Source organism: Dromaius novaehollandiae, chromosome 2 (assembly GCF_036370855.1).
Source record: "Dromaius novaehollandiae isolate bDroNov1 chromosome 2, bDroNov1.hap1, whole genome shotgun sequence".
Lineage (NCBI taxonomy): Eukaryota > Metazoa > Chordata > Aves > Casuariiformes > Dromaiidae > Dromaius > Dromaius novaehollandiae.
The window spans coordinates 29,499,397-29,508,161 of record NC_088099.1 but is presented as its reverse complement, the minus strand read 5'-3'; the positions used below and the strand labels follow the sequence as shown (position 1 = coordinate 29,508,161).

Here is an 8,765-nt window from a genome sequence, read left to right as displayed (position 1 = left end):
TTGCTTCATTGGTCTGCTACATTCATTCATGCCTGAGACTCAAAAACGTGGATAAATTTCTCATCCTGCATGCGGCAGTGTCAGTGATATTCCTTTGGTGCTGGCAGAATTAGATTTATGCTTAGATGGGAATCTATTCCCTGACCTTCTGGTTTGAAATCTAAATTCTTCACTGCATGTTTCCAGATAGAAAGAAAATACATAATCCACTTTCTTTATTTATGTACATCAGTCAACATTGCATTGCACTTGGAAGTTTTACAGCTTTGTCTCCTTCCTTAAAACTATTTGACAGTCATGCAGCACTCTCAACTAAAATGCTCACTTTCCATTTACACTTGAGTAATGTAGAAAATAATAAAACTCATCAAATATTATATAATATTCACTACTATTTGTGTTAATTGTTTATGTTATATGCAGCTCATAATAACCTGCCTTTTAGGTTGTCTGAATAGGCACATATATAGTTTATCGGTTTCAATACAGGCCTTAAAACTCTAACAAAGAGCTATCCTCAACTATGGATGTAGGAAGGAATGTTTCTTTCAGAAACATGGGGATTGGATTAGTCCATATCTCACAGCTAGTTTGTAGCTGACTAGTGTTGGAAATTTCCCAGGTTTTTTTTGTCTGTTTGAAACTATTATACTAATTTCAGCAAAATTTTCCTAAGGGACATTTTTCAGGTCTAGAATGGGATTTCTGTTCTAGAAACCAGAGACAAGCATACAGAATGACTCAGTGGTTAGGGTATGAAAGCCAAAATTATTTTCGCTTTCCCTCCAATTCCACATGCCTTGCCCAACAGACACATGCTTTTCAAGTCTTCTTTTCAAGTCTTTCCACTGCAACTTCAAAAGATTTGACTTGTTCTTACATAAGGGTCATACAAAAGTCAAAACTTCAGAAAGTTTATATTACTTGTTTTCTAGTTGATCTTAGTGCTGGTCCTATCTTTCCTGACACTGAGGATTTAACAAGGAGAGCAATTTTTGTTTTATTTTATTTTAACCATCAGGATTGCCTCAGAGATCAAGAAAAGGAACAAGAAAATAATAAATAATGTGCAAGACTGCTTCTGCAAAGAATAAAAAATTAAACATATCATTACGCTGATGCACTTTTCTAAGTGCATTGTAACTAGGTCTTCTTGCTACAACTTTTTACACAAATAGATTTTTAGCAAATGGATATATGTTGTACATGCAGCATAGGCATATGCTGACGTATGACTGCCATATGTCAGTCCACAGAGATTCTGTAGCTCCTGAGACATGTTTTGTTCTTTAAATAGCTTTCCATCTTTCCAACATTTTGGAAGGCATGACTACTTGCATTATGCTTTTTCCTCCATCCTCTGAAGCTATGGTCATTTACAACTGACTTAGTTTAGGCAGAAAGGACAGATAGAAACAAGCTAAAATGGCTTTCAGAGATTATTGCTACAGTGAAATATATTTGGAACTTGAATGGTCAACATAAACTATTGAAACAAAATAAAAATCTACCTTAATCCTTTGTAAGTAAAGAAAACATTGTATGTATTGAGATTTCTGTCCTGGATCCATGCAGAGGCATATACAATATTTTTTTCTTCATAGTACACATCACAGCAAGTTAAAATTTCCTCCAAAAAAGAGAAAACCTTTATATTTAATCATGTATCGTTAAATACTAAGATTTCAAATTGAACTGGAGACTGCCTGAGTTAGAAGCTTACAGTCTCACACAGAGAACAATGGTAGCTGCCAGCAGTGTATTTCCTATTGGTTTTCACAATAAAAAATTTTGAGTATCTTCACATGATTTGCAGGTGTGCGGTATGAAAGAATTCAGATGTGAATTTTACAGAGGCCTACTATTTTAGGTGAATAATAAATAAATGAGCGTTCTTCTATCGCTTCAAAAAATAACTTCATCAGAGTAATCTAACATCTTTCAGCAAATTGTGTGACTTCTAAAATACTCTCAGCTGTATGTTCTTACGTTCATAAAAGATTTGGAAGAAAAATACTTTAAAATTATTTAAATGCATTTAAAAACTTTAAAAAAAGGAAACAATGAAAACATTTATAAAGATTTTACTGCACTGTGTGATGGTCAAAAAACTGTACTGAATCCATTTCTTAGCTTTTGCAACATCTCATATAGGGCTTGTCAGTTAAATAAATGAAAGAGCTTATCTTGCTTCACTATTGATCAAGAAAACTGGGAACTTCTCAAATATACTGTGGCAGAAGAAAGAACAGAAGTTTATATCTTTAGAGAAAAAAATTGCTTGAAACTTGTCAGGAAAGAAAGCATCTCGGAATGTCTGGAGATTTGCTAAGAGCATAATTACCACCACAAACAAGTAATAAATGAGAATTTGCATATATTCTCATTTCTCATTTATGGTTTATTCCTGCTTGGAGACTTCACATAATTTCTCACCAAACACCAGCTTCCTAACTGTTGCAATACCAAGAACATCAAGTGCTAGACTTTTGTACAAAGTGTATCTGTCAGCTGAGTTTAGGAGCTTAGGTTGGCAGTGGAATAATTCTTAAGACTGAGCTGAAAGAACCGTATGTTTGTTCAAAGCCTCTGATCTGACATGTGTACATTAGCTTTCTATTTCTGCATCTCAGAAAGGGTCAACATACTGTGCAATGTGGAAGGGCATAAATTAGTACTTGATGCATTGGACATAAACACATTTGTCATGCAGACACACTACTGTTATGAATAAATCAGTTCTTGCTTGTCATAAAAGGCACTGATATAATCACAAAATAAGTTAGAGATCTGATCCTTCTGCTCTTGAGTGTGTAACACAGGAAAAATCTCCCTCTATGCAAATTAAGGAATGGGTCTCAATGAATTTAGGTTGAAATAAAGGCGCTTCTGTCAATTTGAGCATTTAATTGGAAACTTAAAGTTTCAGAAGCTCTAGGCTAGCCTTCTCTACAGGAAAGTACACAACCACAAATGTACCATAATAAGACATAGTTTTCCTTCCACAACCACCCTGATTTTCAGAGGCACTGAAATTGGGTGCAGCAAACTTCTGGCTGACACCAGAAAGTGAGAAAGACAAAGATAGTATTAAACAATTTTTGCTTCTTATTCTAGGTAAGTCTTATATCATAACACAATTTGATTGATCCCAAGGATTAAACTCATTAATAGAAGAAGATAATGGAAATATCGGGAGAGACAAATGAAGGAAACATACAAAACAATACTATGTACAAGCGAAATCAGTACAGATATAGAAAGAAGGAAGAGGGAGTTAGGTGGTGACTTGAAGGGGTTATTTATCAGGCACTATAATGTGAGAGAAAGATTAGAATCATTTTTCAAAAGAGGAATCTAAACAATTTATTGAGGATATTGTGGCATCATTCCCCTAAATCTCTTATGTCATGTTGTTTGTTATGTTTCTCAACGGTGCACCTGTGCACCTGGAATTTTTGTGACAGCAGCTTCTTGTTCCACATCCCAAGGATGGTGTGGTCCTATCAGTCTGAGCTTAGGTCCAGGCCCAGCATCTCCATTTGACTGCAAGCAAAGCTGTCACAGCAACAAGGACTCCCAGGAAGATATTCTGTCTCTTCTCTTAGTCTGTGAAACCAAGGTGCAAGAAAGCAGGCCTGGGCTTACTCAGGGTGTTTTCCTGGCACTGCTGTTGTGGCTGCAGGATGAAGTCTAACATTCCTCCCTGACAGCACCAAGCAACACGTGTTGTCCAGCGTCAAAGTGAAAAGCAGGATCAGAAACAAGTAAAACAGTCACTCAGAAACTGCAGGAATGAGAAAAATAAGAAGTAAAGCTTTTATGTGTAAAATTTTTATGACCGAGACTGGTGCAAAACATCTGCATGGATGGGATAGACGAAAAGGGAATGTGCTGATTCCTAGAAGTACCACAGTGGAGGAGTAAAGTTTTGTGGGATGGCTTCACTTGAGAGAGTTTCAAAATGTGTAATGGAGGTGTGTGGCAATTGGCCAGTCCCTATCTGATCCAAAATAACCTCTGTGTGCCAAATATCCTGGAGATGCGAGGAACTACAGTGCCAGCTGCTTAGAGCTACCAGTCTACTCCTCTTGCACCAAGTGAATTGCTAAAGTAAATATAGCCTATGTTATTTTATTCACTGCTCATAGACAGAACAAAAACTATAATAGGTTATGATGCACCATCATTTTCCAGGAAAATATATTCCACAACATTCTGAAAGCACAAATATCATATTTAAATCAGATTCATGGCACCATTTTTTATTGACTTTGAGAGACAGATTCAGAGAAAAAGGATTACCAAGCTAAAACTAATAGCTGTATTCAACGTACTCAAATTCACACTAGTTTACATTTTAAATAAGAACTCCATCTGCAGGGGGAAAATATATTACTTAAATATGCCTTACTTTACTACGTAGTGCCACCTAGGGGTTAAAAGCTTTTAAAATGTTGAGTAGCAAGGCATAGGAGGCCATATTAATAGTAGAGAGAATTTACTGTGTTGTATCCTCTGCATTTTGGAATTTGCTAGGCAAACAGAGTGGGTAAACCTCAGGTGAGTTTTCCATACTGTTGTATCTGACAAAAGAATTGTAACTTCTACAGCTCTGTTTGCAGCAGCTCATAGTCCTCCTTCTCTTCTGTAGCCTAGCAGTGATTTGGGATGGCGGAAGCCCTGGTTTTCTCCATAGTCCAGATCTTGCTCATATGTGAGCAGTGGAGAAGTTATCTATTGCTGCAAGACTGGGTAAAGGATTGCTGTCCTGACGTTTTTGGGTTTGCAAGAACTTAAAACAGAGCCTTGAAAAGTCATTTGCTTTGTGAGTCCAAAATCAGAGAGGAAACACAGGCCTACTGAATCTAGTCTGCTAAAGAAAGGTACTGTAAGAAGGGGGAATGGGATGCTGAAACTGCCCTCTGTCTGCAAGCAGGTATGATTTATTCCTCCTGAAACTGCTTTTTTTCCCACTTACACGTTACAAATTACAATTGGCTCCTTTTGACGTAGCCTGCAAATGGCAAAAAACTCCTTGAAAAATCTGGACCATTTTTGTTTTTCCAAACTGAGTTTTGGACTGAAAACCTGAACTGTGACTACTTCTTTCCTGACAAACTAAAACTAATATTTTAAAATAAATGTTTTGTTTCACACAAAACGTTCTTTACCCTCGCAAATGGTATTTGATTTTATTCTGTATCTTCCACAGCAGATGGCGTACCTGCCTCACTGAGACCAGAGGCTATCATTGTTACCTGCTCACTCGAAAAGAGCTACTATACCTCAGGCAGAACGCAAATTATACATACCTGTATTAAAGGAAATCTTTCCACTACCTTTAGAGGAAGATAGTGAAGCTATCACAACATTTATTTTCTGAAGGAAAAACGTAAAGAAAATCTTTGATTGCATGACTGTATGCTTGAACTGCAATGCTAATAAAGGGCACGGGTCTCTTCCCTGCCCTTCAGCACCCTCTACATACATAAGCAATTAAGATTTAGTCATTAATCAGAAAGGAAAAAATGCTGATTTTATTTGTCTCATGTTCCTTTTTTAATCAACCATACTGAAAAAAAAAAAGGTCAGCCATTAAAAATAACTGCCTGAGACACAGAAATGGAACAAATATTTTGGTTTTAGAAACACAAGTCAAAAACTTGCCAAAACAATGCTGCAAGATATAGCAAAGATTGTCATAATTACCTGTTGGGTGAACTGGCCCTGCAGCAAATTCACAGCATGACGGATAAAGCAAACTCTTATGACTCTCCTCTAGGTGTCATGGTGTAGACATCAAGAGAAGCTGTATATCAGTGCTGCCATACTTGAAGCTGAACGAGCTTTGACAGGACTGTCAAGAAAAGCTAGAGCAGGGAATAGTAAATTCATTGTGGTGTCCATCTCAGCACAGCATAGTCTGGAACATGCAGACTAGTGTTTAGATACTGGTGACAAATACTATAGCAAACCTGTGAGAGAGGGAAACATGCATTCACATCAGGTCCACACCAGACATTTTTGTTCTGTCAGGTAGGATGGATTTCTGGCAACTTTCTTATACTGATAAAAGTCATAGGGGATATATAGTTATACTAGCAGAAAAGTGCTTTCCACTTTATAGGTTCTGTTGCTTACTAAACAAGAATACATCAGCATAAATAAATATCTACACTGGTAAATATAAGCACATTAGAAAGACTTGCTATTACAACTTTATTGGCAAATGTTCGCTAATATAAATATGACCTAATGGCCTGGGTGAGCAGCTATTTCTTGCAAAAGAATATGCAACAAATTCAGAGAACCAGCAAACAAAATTTCAAATATTCAGAATTTCAATTATGAAATAAAAATTATTCACCCTGCTCTTGAAATTCCTGAACCAACGTTTCCAAAATCTTTCATGTTCCAGGACTCAGATCATTAAAGCCATGATGGTTTAAGGCTGGAAGGCCTAAAGTGTGTCTGTTTTTTTCCAACTGTATCCCTTAGTTAAACAAAATATCGTTTTCCTTACAGATCTCATCTCTCCGATCTGCCCCACAGTATTGTTAGGTAAAACATAGTAGCTGGATGCTTATGACAAACAGACTAGTAAAAGGAAATCCTGCTTCCACTAAACCAGTTTAGCCATTGACTTCTCCAAGGAACAATTTCATCCTCAAACCTTAATCTAATGTGCAAGAGACACGCAACATATGCAGTATGTTTTAGATAGTGTCTCTTGACAAATGTTGCCAGCTGGCAACAAGGTCAAAACCATATAAGGTAGAATCTATTAAGCAGAATCAGGTATATCCACACTGACCATCACAAACAGAAAACCAAGTCGCTGTTTAACAGAAATGAAATGAGGTGGGGGGAGAAAGAGGTTTTGAAGAACTACATCTGGAGAAATAATACAGAAAAATACGTGAAACTATTCCCATATTAACCGATGAGCAAACTATGGAAGCAGTGTCTTACAGGAACCCCACTGGGCCACAGGGAAAGCAAACAGAACGCACTGATAGAAACTCACATTCACAGAATGGCAATTAAGGTTAGCTGTCCCTGTGTCTCAGGAATCTGACTCATAGGTACAGTAACACAGGGAGCCTTTTGGTGCCTGGACAGGACCTCCCTTTCTCCTGACCCCATCCCACCTCCCATGATTATATATAATGGGGGTTCAAAAGTGGAAGTGGTTCCCCTAGGCCCATCCATAGGACAGCCCTACCTAAGAGTCAGGACAACACACAGCTGCTGAGACTACAAAGATCTGCCTTAGCAGAGGTGAATGCTTACATATACTATATATAGTATTCCCAATTCATTAATAAATATTTAAAAATCTTTAATATTTATAACTATTTCAGATGCTGCAAATGTCATTTATCTCACATCTCATACTTTAATTACAAAGATAATGATAACAATAACAAATGCTAATTGGAGTCTTTTAAATCCGATCGGGGGATGGGGGTTACTTTGCAGCACAGCACGCTAAATTTCAAGGACGCTTCAGATTCATTGTGTGAAACAAGGCTTCCCTGGGGTGAGAGGGAGGGAATACTTCTGGTGGGATTAAACTGGTGCTCAAACATCAATTTAGAGAGGAATTTAGGATGCAGACACAATGCCACCTTATCTGCCTTAATTACTATGGTGATTAGCACCTTAACAACACTTAAGATAGTCAGGCTGATAATCCATATAAAACCATATAAGCCAGTGAATATTTTGAAGTGATTAATTCAAAGACAAACTGAAACTCAAGATAGTTTCTTTCAGGAAAATACGGTTATTTGATGCACTTTTAAGAAAAGAATGAAAGCTCAGCATAAGTTATAACTAAATAATGGTAACTATCACAGTAGATTTGGATGCTGGGATGCTGAGGGGAAAATCCCTTTACAGTGCTCCCCATCATTTATATGGAAACCAAGTGTTGGGGTTTGCCTTCTATTTCAGAAGTAGTTTGCACTTCACTGAGGTGCTGTTGTTGTTCTCAGAGCAAATGTATTTGAGCTCAGATCCAAACCCTCAGTTTCAGAGGGCAGTGCAGTATGTTTCTGTCCCAGCTTCTCAAAATTTTATCCTGTGGGACGGCTCTCTGGTGAGGAAGAGGCCGGAAAGAAAAGTAACAAGTACTTTTTTCAAAAATTACTTCCCTTTCCTAAAAAGAAACATCTTTTCTTCATCCCAAATTCGTGACATTTGAAAAGTCCAAGCCTTAAACCATTACCGGGATCGGCTGCTCAGGAAACGATCCTAACGTAGCTAGACTGGGGGGGGAGGGGAGTGCAAGACGCAGCAGCCAATACATCAGCTAACTGCTGCACAAATATCAGAGAGCATCTGTAAAATCGAAGTAGTTTGTTAAAACGCCCTCACCCTAACGCAAAGAGAAGTCCCTCGCTTGGGCCTTGCGCGAAAACGTTACACGGCGCGTTAACGACCGCGCTGCCCCCAACGCACACCCGGCGCCTCCGGAAACGCCAGGGCCCGAGGCAGCCACCGCACGCGCCCGCCCCGCCCCGCCTCCCCGCTGGGGTTAGGAACAGCCCGGACCATTATCCCGGCCCGCGTCCGTCCCCGGTGCCCCCCGAGACACTCAACACCCCACCCGGCCACGGGGCGCCGACTGTAACACGGCGTCCGCGGCACGCCCGGCCGGCACGGGCCCGGGACGCGATGCGCATGCGCCGCCCCACCGCCCCGCCCCCTCGCATCGCAGCATGGGGGTGGGGCGCTCCACGGCGTCCTGACGTCAG

General features: G+C 39.1%; 1 long non-coding RNA gene across 2 annotated transcripts; it reads right to left on the bottom strand.

The window, feature by feature from the left end:
* Positions 1–179: 179 nt before the first annotated feature.
* LOC112982293 (uncharacterized) lies at positions 180–8,748 on the bottom strand. Of its 2 annotated transcripts, none has more exons than XR_010387603.1 (3): positions 8,386–8,748; positions 5,713–5,978; positions 180–3,787 (listed from the first exon to the last, which is right to left on the bottom strand). It is a non-coding gene; the product is annotated as an uncharacterized LOC112982293 (long non-coding RNA). The 2 variants fall into 2 exon arrangements; XR_003258952.2 differs by having other exon boundaries at positions 8,618–8,746.
* Between the last annotated feature and the right edge of the window lie 17 nt (positions 8,749–8,765).